Source organism: Peromyscus eremicus, chromosome 1 (assembly GCF_949786415.1).
Source record: "Peromyscus eremicus chromosome 1, PerEre_H2_v1, whole genome shotgun sequence".
Classification (NCBI taxonomy): domain Eukaryota; kingdom Metazoa; phylum Chordata; class Mammalia; order Rodentia; family Cricetidae; genus Peromyscus; species Peromyscus eremicus.
Genome location: NC_081416.1, coordinates 197050505 through 197057818, shown reverse-complemented (window position 1 = coordinate 197057818; position 7314 = coordinate 197050505). Strand labels below are relative to the sequence as shown.

The following is a 7314-nucleotide window of genomic DNA, read 5'->3' as shown; positions in this document are numbered from 1 at the left end:
GATTGACTAAATATTCATAATATTTAAAGAATATTTTATTTTAAGATTTGTCTTGTTTTTAATTATATGTGTGTTTGGGAGCCCCCAAATGAGTGTGAGTGACAACAGAGGCCAGAGACTTGGGGTCTTCTACAGCTGGATTTGTAGAAAGTTTTGAGCCACTGGTAGGAGCTAGGAACTGAACTCACATTCAAGTTAACAGTAGTATGTACTCTTAATTAATGACTACTCACTCTACCATAAAATGAATATTTGAAACTAAACTTGAAAATAACTAAAATATAAAAGAAACAAAAATGGGTTCCAGACTTTGTTAAAATTCCTAAAATCATTTCAGAAATGTCCAGCTTGTTTCAAAATGAGGCTCATCATCACCAGTAATTAAGGAAATACAATGAGGGGATACACGTTGATGTTTCAATGACAGATCATCACATACTGGATAAACAGGTATAATTAAAAGAGATAAACATAAATAAATGTAGGAGATAAAGCTGCTGAGCATATGGAGGAAAAGAACCTTAGTATAGAATGCATAGGTAAGTAAAATGTTGAAGTTATAAATTTATTATTGTTATTCTTCTACAAAATTAGAAAATAACTACCAAGATCCATTTGGAGTGTTACTGCATCTCCAACGTGTTGTGTCATCAACTTTTGTTGTTCTTAATGGCAAATGCTGTTCAAGGATCTGGGAACATGAGCAGATACAAAGCCACACAGGGAATGACTAGTGTTGAGCAAGAGTGATAAATGAGAGATCTGGTATTCCCTACCATTGCCCTGCTAAGTCTCAGCTGTTCTCATGAAGAATCTCAGAAAGACACAGTCACTTCTTTCTTGAATGTTTGGTGTGATTCACTTAGTTGTCAGACATGCTGACCCAGCATGAGTATGTGTAAATTGATATCCACCTGTAAAACAATGGGCCTATGTCTATATGCCCTCTCCCTGCAGAAAAAAAAATAGTGATAAATTACTCAAAAGCTGAAATACTAAAACTCTCAGAGAAAAAATGTTAGTAATATAAGATATAGGTAGAGGCAACAAGGCTAATAGTCAGTGGTTCTTCACTAATTCTCTGATCTCTTTGGTTATTACCCCAGTATTTGGCTCTGTGTTTCTTATTTATTAAGACTGTTTAGAAATTTGTCTACATTTTCCTGTCTTTTTTTCTTTGCTTTTCTAATTTGTTGGTGTTTGCTTGTTTTTGCAAATGGCTGCCTTGTTAGCCAGGTCTACTCACAAACTCATTAGGTTGTAGACAATGATCTTGCACTACAATTCTATGGCTTCAAAGTCCTCAGTGCTGGGGGCCCAGAGCTGTCTCACTACTTCAAGAATCCATTTTGGTTTTCTGTCTGTTCTTTACTGTCTTGTTGTTGCTGCTGTTCTGATGTGGTTTTTTTTTGTTTTTTTGTTTGTTTGTTTTAGTTTTTTGTTTTTTTAAAGGTATGATCATTTATTTGTTACCCTTAAAGACTTATTTTTGACTGGACTCAGACTTAGAAGTAGAAGCTCTCAGAGAGGACAGCCTACGGCTCTTGGCGATCTGTTCCTGGCGCTTTTCTTTGGCTTCCTTCATTCTCTTGGCCAAAAGTTTAGCATATTCTGCAGCCTCCTTGTTTTTCTCAGTTCGTTGTTTCTTTAGGGCAATATGACGGCATTTGTTTTGCAGGACACGTGGAGTAACAAGACGCTGAATCTTGGGTGCTTTGGTCCTGGGCTTCTTACCTTCTTTGTTTAATGGCTTTCTGACCACGTATTGGCGGAGAGCATCTTCTTTAAAGAGATTAAAAAGCTTTCGGATTCTGCTTGCTCTTTTGAGTCCCAACCGACGAGGCACAGTAGTATCTGTCAGTCCAGGAATATCCTTCTCTCCTTTTTTTACAATAACCAGGTTGAGAACACTGAGACTGGCACCCACGATGCATCCTCAAACAGATTTGTGCTTCCTTTCTCCAGTTCTCCTTGGTGTATAACAAGAAGGCCCCTTACTCAACAGCAGGCACACTCTGCCTTGGGTCAACACGCCTTGCTTCATGGGAAAACCTTGTTTGTCATTCCCGCCACTGATTCGGACCACGTAGCCCTTCCACTCTTCACCCACTTCTGTGGCCATGCGCTTCTCGTAGAATGTACGAAGCTTGCGCTCATCATCCACTTCGATGAGTTTCTGACAGCTGATGGCAGGGAAGGAGATATTCAGCTTCATCTTGACACAGCCGACCGCCTAGTAGGTGCCAAGAAAAAGAGACCACTGTTCTGTTTTCTAAAACAGTGTCTCACTATGTATCCCTGGCTGTACTGTAACTATTATGTAGTCCAGTTTAATTTCAAACTCACAAATGCTTGCTCTGGGATTAAAGTGCAGGGATTAAAAGCTTGTGTCATTATCAATGAATTTCTCCAAGCATGCTGATTGTTAGGTTGAATTGTTTCCCCTGATATCCACATGTTGAGGTCTTATGCCCAAAGACTGTGGTCTTATATCAAAATGTGCTGAATCCCAACAAATAGACAGAATCCCAAATGCTATCATCACAAAGAATACTTAAAGCTCAGTGACTAATATTTCTATCCTTTCAGAGATAGAAAGTCTTGAAAACCAGAATTAAAGAGAAAAACAAACAAAAAGGATACCTGAAGGAAGGAGGCAATCTTCAACCCCAGATCCGAGGAGTAGAAGCCATAGAATTGTAGTGCACGGCCATTCACAATGACTTTGTGAATTTAAAAGAAGAATGGACTGAAAGTAAATATATTGCAACAACAAAATCAAAGATAGAAAAGTAAACAAAAGAAAGAAAAAAAGTAATCAAATGAAAAATGAAGAGAGACCAAAAATCACCTTGCTCTTTCGGGCCACCCAATTTTAATTCCTCCACAGACCACAGTCTTCATCTCATGTCTATCAATTTCATGTTTTCCAAAGAGAAATACATGCCACTCTCTCCCAACAGAAGTGAACCTGCTTCAGCCTCTGGTTTTTCTATGTTGTATCTCAGAATCTCCTGTTTGCCCCCTGCCCTCTGTCCCATTCCAGTGTCAATGGTCCACTAGATTGAAGACAATTGATTTGATCTCTCCTGGCAACAATCACTCACAAATAGCTCCTTGGTTACTAATGGAAATTTAACAACTCTTATCAAAACTACATTGAAAATGGAAGGAAGAATGAAGGATTAAATAAATACAAAAGGAAAGAAAGGAGAAATGAAGAGAAGATTAGAAGATTGTACTTTAAGGTGCAAGGTATTAAAGATTACTTTTGGGATCTGGTGGAAATAATTAGATTTTCACCAGAAGGGTTGAATACAGTTCATTCTACATCTAGTAGTAAATACCACAGTTCCTGTTAAAATATTTTTAAACTCAATTCTAGTCACAGCAATATAGTCAATTCACCCTACCCTGGAAAATCTCAAGTTTATCTTTATCTATATGTACATATTAAATTAATTCTCACCTGCATACTGTGGGATGCCACAGTAGCAATTGCTGAGCTGAACCGCTGAGTCTGTCCTGTATTGAGATGACACTCTGGCCCCGATTTATTGCTTTCTTATTCCCTGGTCCCCTTTCCTACTACAGAAGTGGATTTCAAATCAATTCTCAATCCATAATATCATGTACATAAAGAAATGAGGAAATTTTAAATGACTCTCCACCAATTAGGTATCAGTTCAAATGTGTACAAATCAAAAGAGCAAATCCAGTGAAGCAATTAGGAGGACTTCAGGAGAAAACATGTCTGTGAGTCAGCAGTTTCTCAAGGGATGCACAACATGCAAAGAGCCTGTGTTAAGAATATGAAGTTGCTGAATGTAGTGTTGTACCCAGAATCCCCAAAGATAACCAAGAGACCAAATCTGATAAAAAAATTTAATAAAAAAAGCAAAATCTTTTTACTGTTGTTGGGTAAACCCTGGCCTCTCTGTCTATCTGATGCAGCAGAGCAGGAGAGACCCAGAGTAGCAATGGGGCAGGGTTTCCGTAGGGGTAAAGCAAGGGGTTCTTCTGGTCTTCAGACTACATCGGAACAGACTTGGGATTGGTTTATGTGAGTGACAGTTATGGTAGTAACTTTAATTCGCTAGGGTTATTTTGGGGTTACAGTTACCCATTTCTGGGCAGACATGGACCAGTCCCATGTTTTGTTCCTGAGCTTCTGTGGAGACTGGCTGGCCTAGCAAGTGCTGACTGTAGGGGCTGGCTCAGTGGCACAGACTTGGTGTGTCCTATCTCCTGGTCCTGCTGGCAGGGGCCTCAGTGATTAACTGTCTTTTTTCATGGCCCTCCCAGAAACTAATAGCTCAGTTCATGAAACTGATATTGAGGCCTGATCTCTGAGAAAAGACTATGGTGGTATTGTGTTCCCCCAAATATTGTGTACCCTAATAAACATATCTGGGGTCAGAGAACAGAAAAGCCAATAGATACTTAGGATAGGCAGTGGTAGCACACACCTTTAATAGTAGCATTCCAGAGACAGAAATCCTTGTGTTCAAGGATACAGCCAAGCATGGTGACACATGCCTTTATTCCCAGAAAGTGAGCCTTTAATCCCAGGGACTAATGGCAGAAAGCAGAAAGGTATTTAAGGTGTGAGGACCAGACACTAGAAGCATTTGGCTGGTTAAGCTTTCAGGTTTTGGAGCAGCACAGTTCAACTGAGAACCATTCGGAAATGAGGACTCCGAGGCTTCCAGTCTTAGGAAACAGGATCAGCAAAGGAACTGGCAAGAACTTTTAATATTCCTGCTACATCTGGCGGCCAACGTTTGTGCTACAAATTCAGGAAAAAGCTGCTTGTCTGTGGCCTTGTGGGCCCCAGCTCTGACCCGAACTACACTCTGCTGGTTGTGGTGGCACATGCCAGTAAGATTTACTGAAGAAGGCAGAGGGAGGAGGATCCTGAGTTTGAGGCCAACCTAGGAGAAGCTTTGGCTGGGGCCAAGCCACAAACAGTGGTGGGACCATGGAGGCAGTGGCTGCTGCTCCGAGTTGCTGGCTCCTTCTCATCTTAATGGTGATGACGTTGATGCCTCTACCTGGCATGAAGGGTTTACTGATGTTTGTTCAGAGAATTGCCAGGACCATCGTGTTACAAGAAAACATCGAAAAAGGTCAGTTAGGGAAAGTTTGGCAAGACTACTACTGTGAAGATTTTCTCTTCTAGGGAAGAACGTTCATGGTTTCTGGAAACAGACATTTATGAGACTGTGTTTGCTCCAAACCACAGAGGAGGGACAAAAAAAAAAATTCTAAAGGGAACCATGACCACACCTAACAGCGACTTTGGAATCTTCAAAGAATGATAGGATCCCACAATGATGATTCCACATGGACTATGGTTAAGCCATTAAGCTGATTAACACCAAGGAAAGATCGACTTTGGACTACAAACTGCTAAGGACAATTTTGAGATGGCTAGCTGAGATGATTCAGCCTGACAGACTACTCGAGCAAGGACTTGAGACAAGCCCTGAACTTTCCCACCATGCAGCGACTGGACAAATGATACAGGACTTGACAATTAACCCAAGAATTTTCTTTTCAGGATTCCCTACAGATACATTCACACCTAGAAAGCAGGAAGTAATTTTAAGTAAACAATGCCCACATTCCCAAGCGGTGGAATGGGAGGTTTTTGGTTGTTTTATGAGTTATGAATATTGTCATTGTTTATGATGGTTGGTTACAAGTTGTTGATTGTTAATGGTCAGGAAAAAAGCTGATCATGGAGTTTAGATTCAGAGGTTTTGTTTAAAAAAAAGGGAAAATAAAGAAGAGAATATAGATATGAGGTAGATCACTGAATCTACCCTGAGAAAAACAGATAAAGAAGTAATAAGATAAATGGGTAGATAATTGAATGCACTCTAAAAAGAAAAAAGGGGAATATATAAAAATGACAAAAGGTAGATTACTGAATCTATTATGAAAATAAAAATACTTTTAAAAAGGAACTACTTGTTTTACATAGGATAAGTAATGAAAATTTTTTTGTCTGAGTTTATCAAATGTTACTGGACTGGACATTGTTAATATATATAATGGAGTCTTTTACTGTATATATTGTATAGACTTATTAGATAGTTATTCTTGTATTAGTTATAAGCTTTTTTAATTTTAGACAAAAAGAGAAGAAATGTGGTGGTATTGTGTTCCCCACAATATTGTGTACCTGATAAAATTATTTGGGATCAGAGAACAGAAAAGCCACTAGATGCTTAAAATAGGCAGTGGTAGGTAGTACACACCTTTAATCTTAGCATTCCAGAGGCAGAAATCCATGTGTTCAAGGATAGAGTCAAGCATGGTGACTCACGCCTTTAATCCCAGAAAGCAAACTTTTAATCTCAGGGAGTGATGGCAGAAAGTGTAAAGGTATATACAGCGTGAGGACCAGAAACTAGAAGCATTTGGCTAGCTAAGCTTTCAGGCTTTGGAGCATCAGTTCAGCTTAGAGCCATTCAGATATGAGGACTAGATAGTAAGGATAGGCAGTGGTAGCACACGCCTTTAATCCTAGCATTCCAGGGACAGAAATCCATCTGTTCAAGGTTATATGCAGGCATGATGACACACATCTTTAATCCCAAGAAGTGAGCCTTTAATCCCAGGGAGTGATGGCAGATAGCAGAAAGGTATATAAGGTGTGAAGACCAGGAACTGGAAGCATTTGGCTGGTTAATCTTTTAGGTTTTGAGCAGCACAGTTCAGCTGAGAGCCATTCAGATATGAGGACAAAGAGGCTCCAGTCTGAGGAAACAGGACCAACTGAGGAACTGGCGAGGTGAGGTGGCTGTGGCTTGTTCTGTCTCTCTGATCTTCCAGTGTTTACCCCAATACTTGACTCCAGGTTTGTTTTATTAAATAAGACCATTTAAGATTTTTGCTACAGCACTCTTTTATGTTGCATTTGTTTAACTCTGTAAAGGTGTTGTGCTTTGCCTGTCTAAAACACTCACTTAATCTAATAAGGAGCTGAACAGAAGGTAGCTAATCGGGAGAGGGGTAAGCATAGCTTCCAGGCAGAGAGAATAAATAGGAGGGGAAATCTAGGCTGCATAGAAGAGAAGAATGAGGAGCAAGAAAAGGAAATGGAGAAGAGGATTCCAGGGGTCAGCCACACAGTGACACAGCCAGCCAGGGAGTAAGAAGAAAATAAAGATATATAGAATAAAGAAAATTAAAAATCCCAGAAGCAAAACATTTTGAGTCACATGCTACTGCCTCAAGCCATATTTTTAGTGTGTGCTGAGGTTCCACCTCAGACCTCAAGATTACATTGTAAGCACCTCCCTG

The 7314-nt window shown here is 39.8% G+C and overlaps 1 pseudogene; it reads right to left on the bottom strand.

Moving 5' to 3' along the window:
• Positions 1-1480: 1480 nt before the first annotated feature.
• On the bottom strand, positions 1481-2231 carry LOC131902763 (small ribosomal subunit protein eS6-like; annotated as a pseudogene).
• Between the last annotated feature and the right edge of the window lie 5083 nt (positions 2232-7314).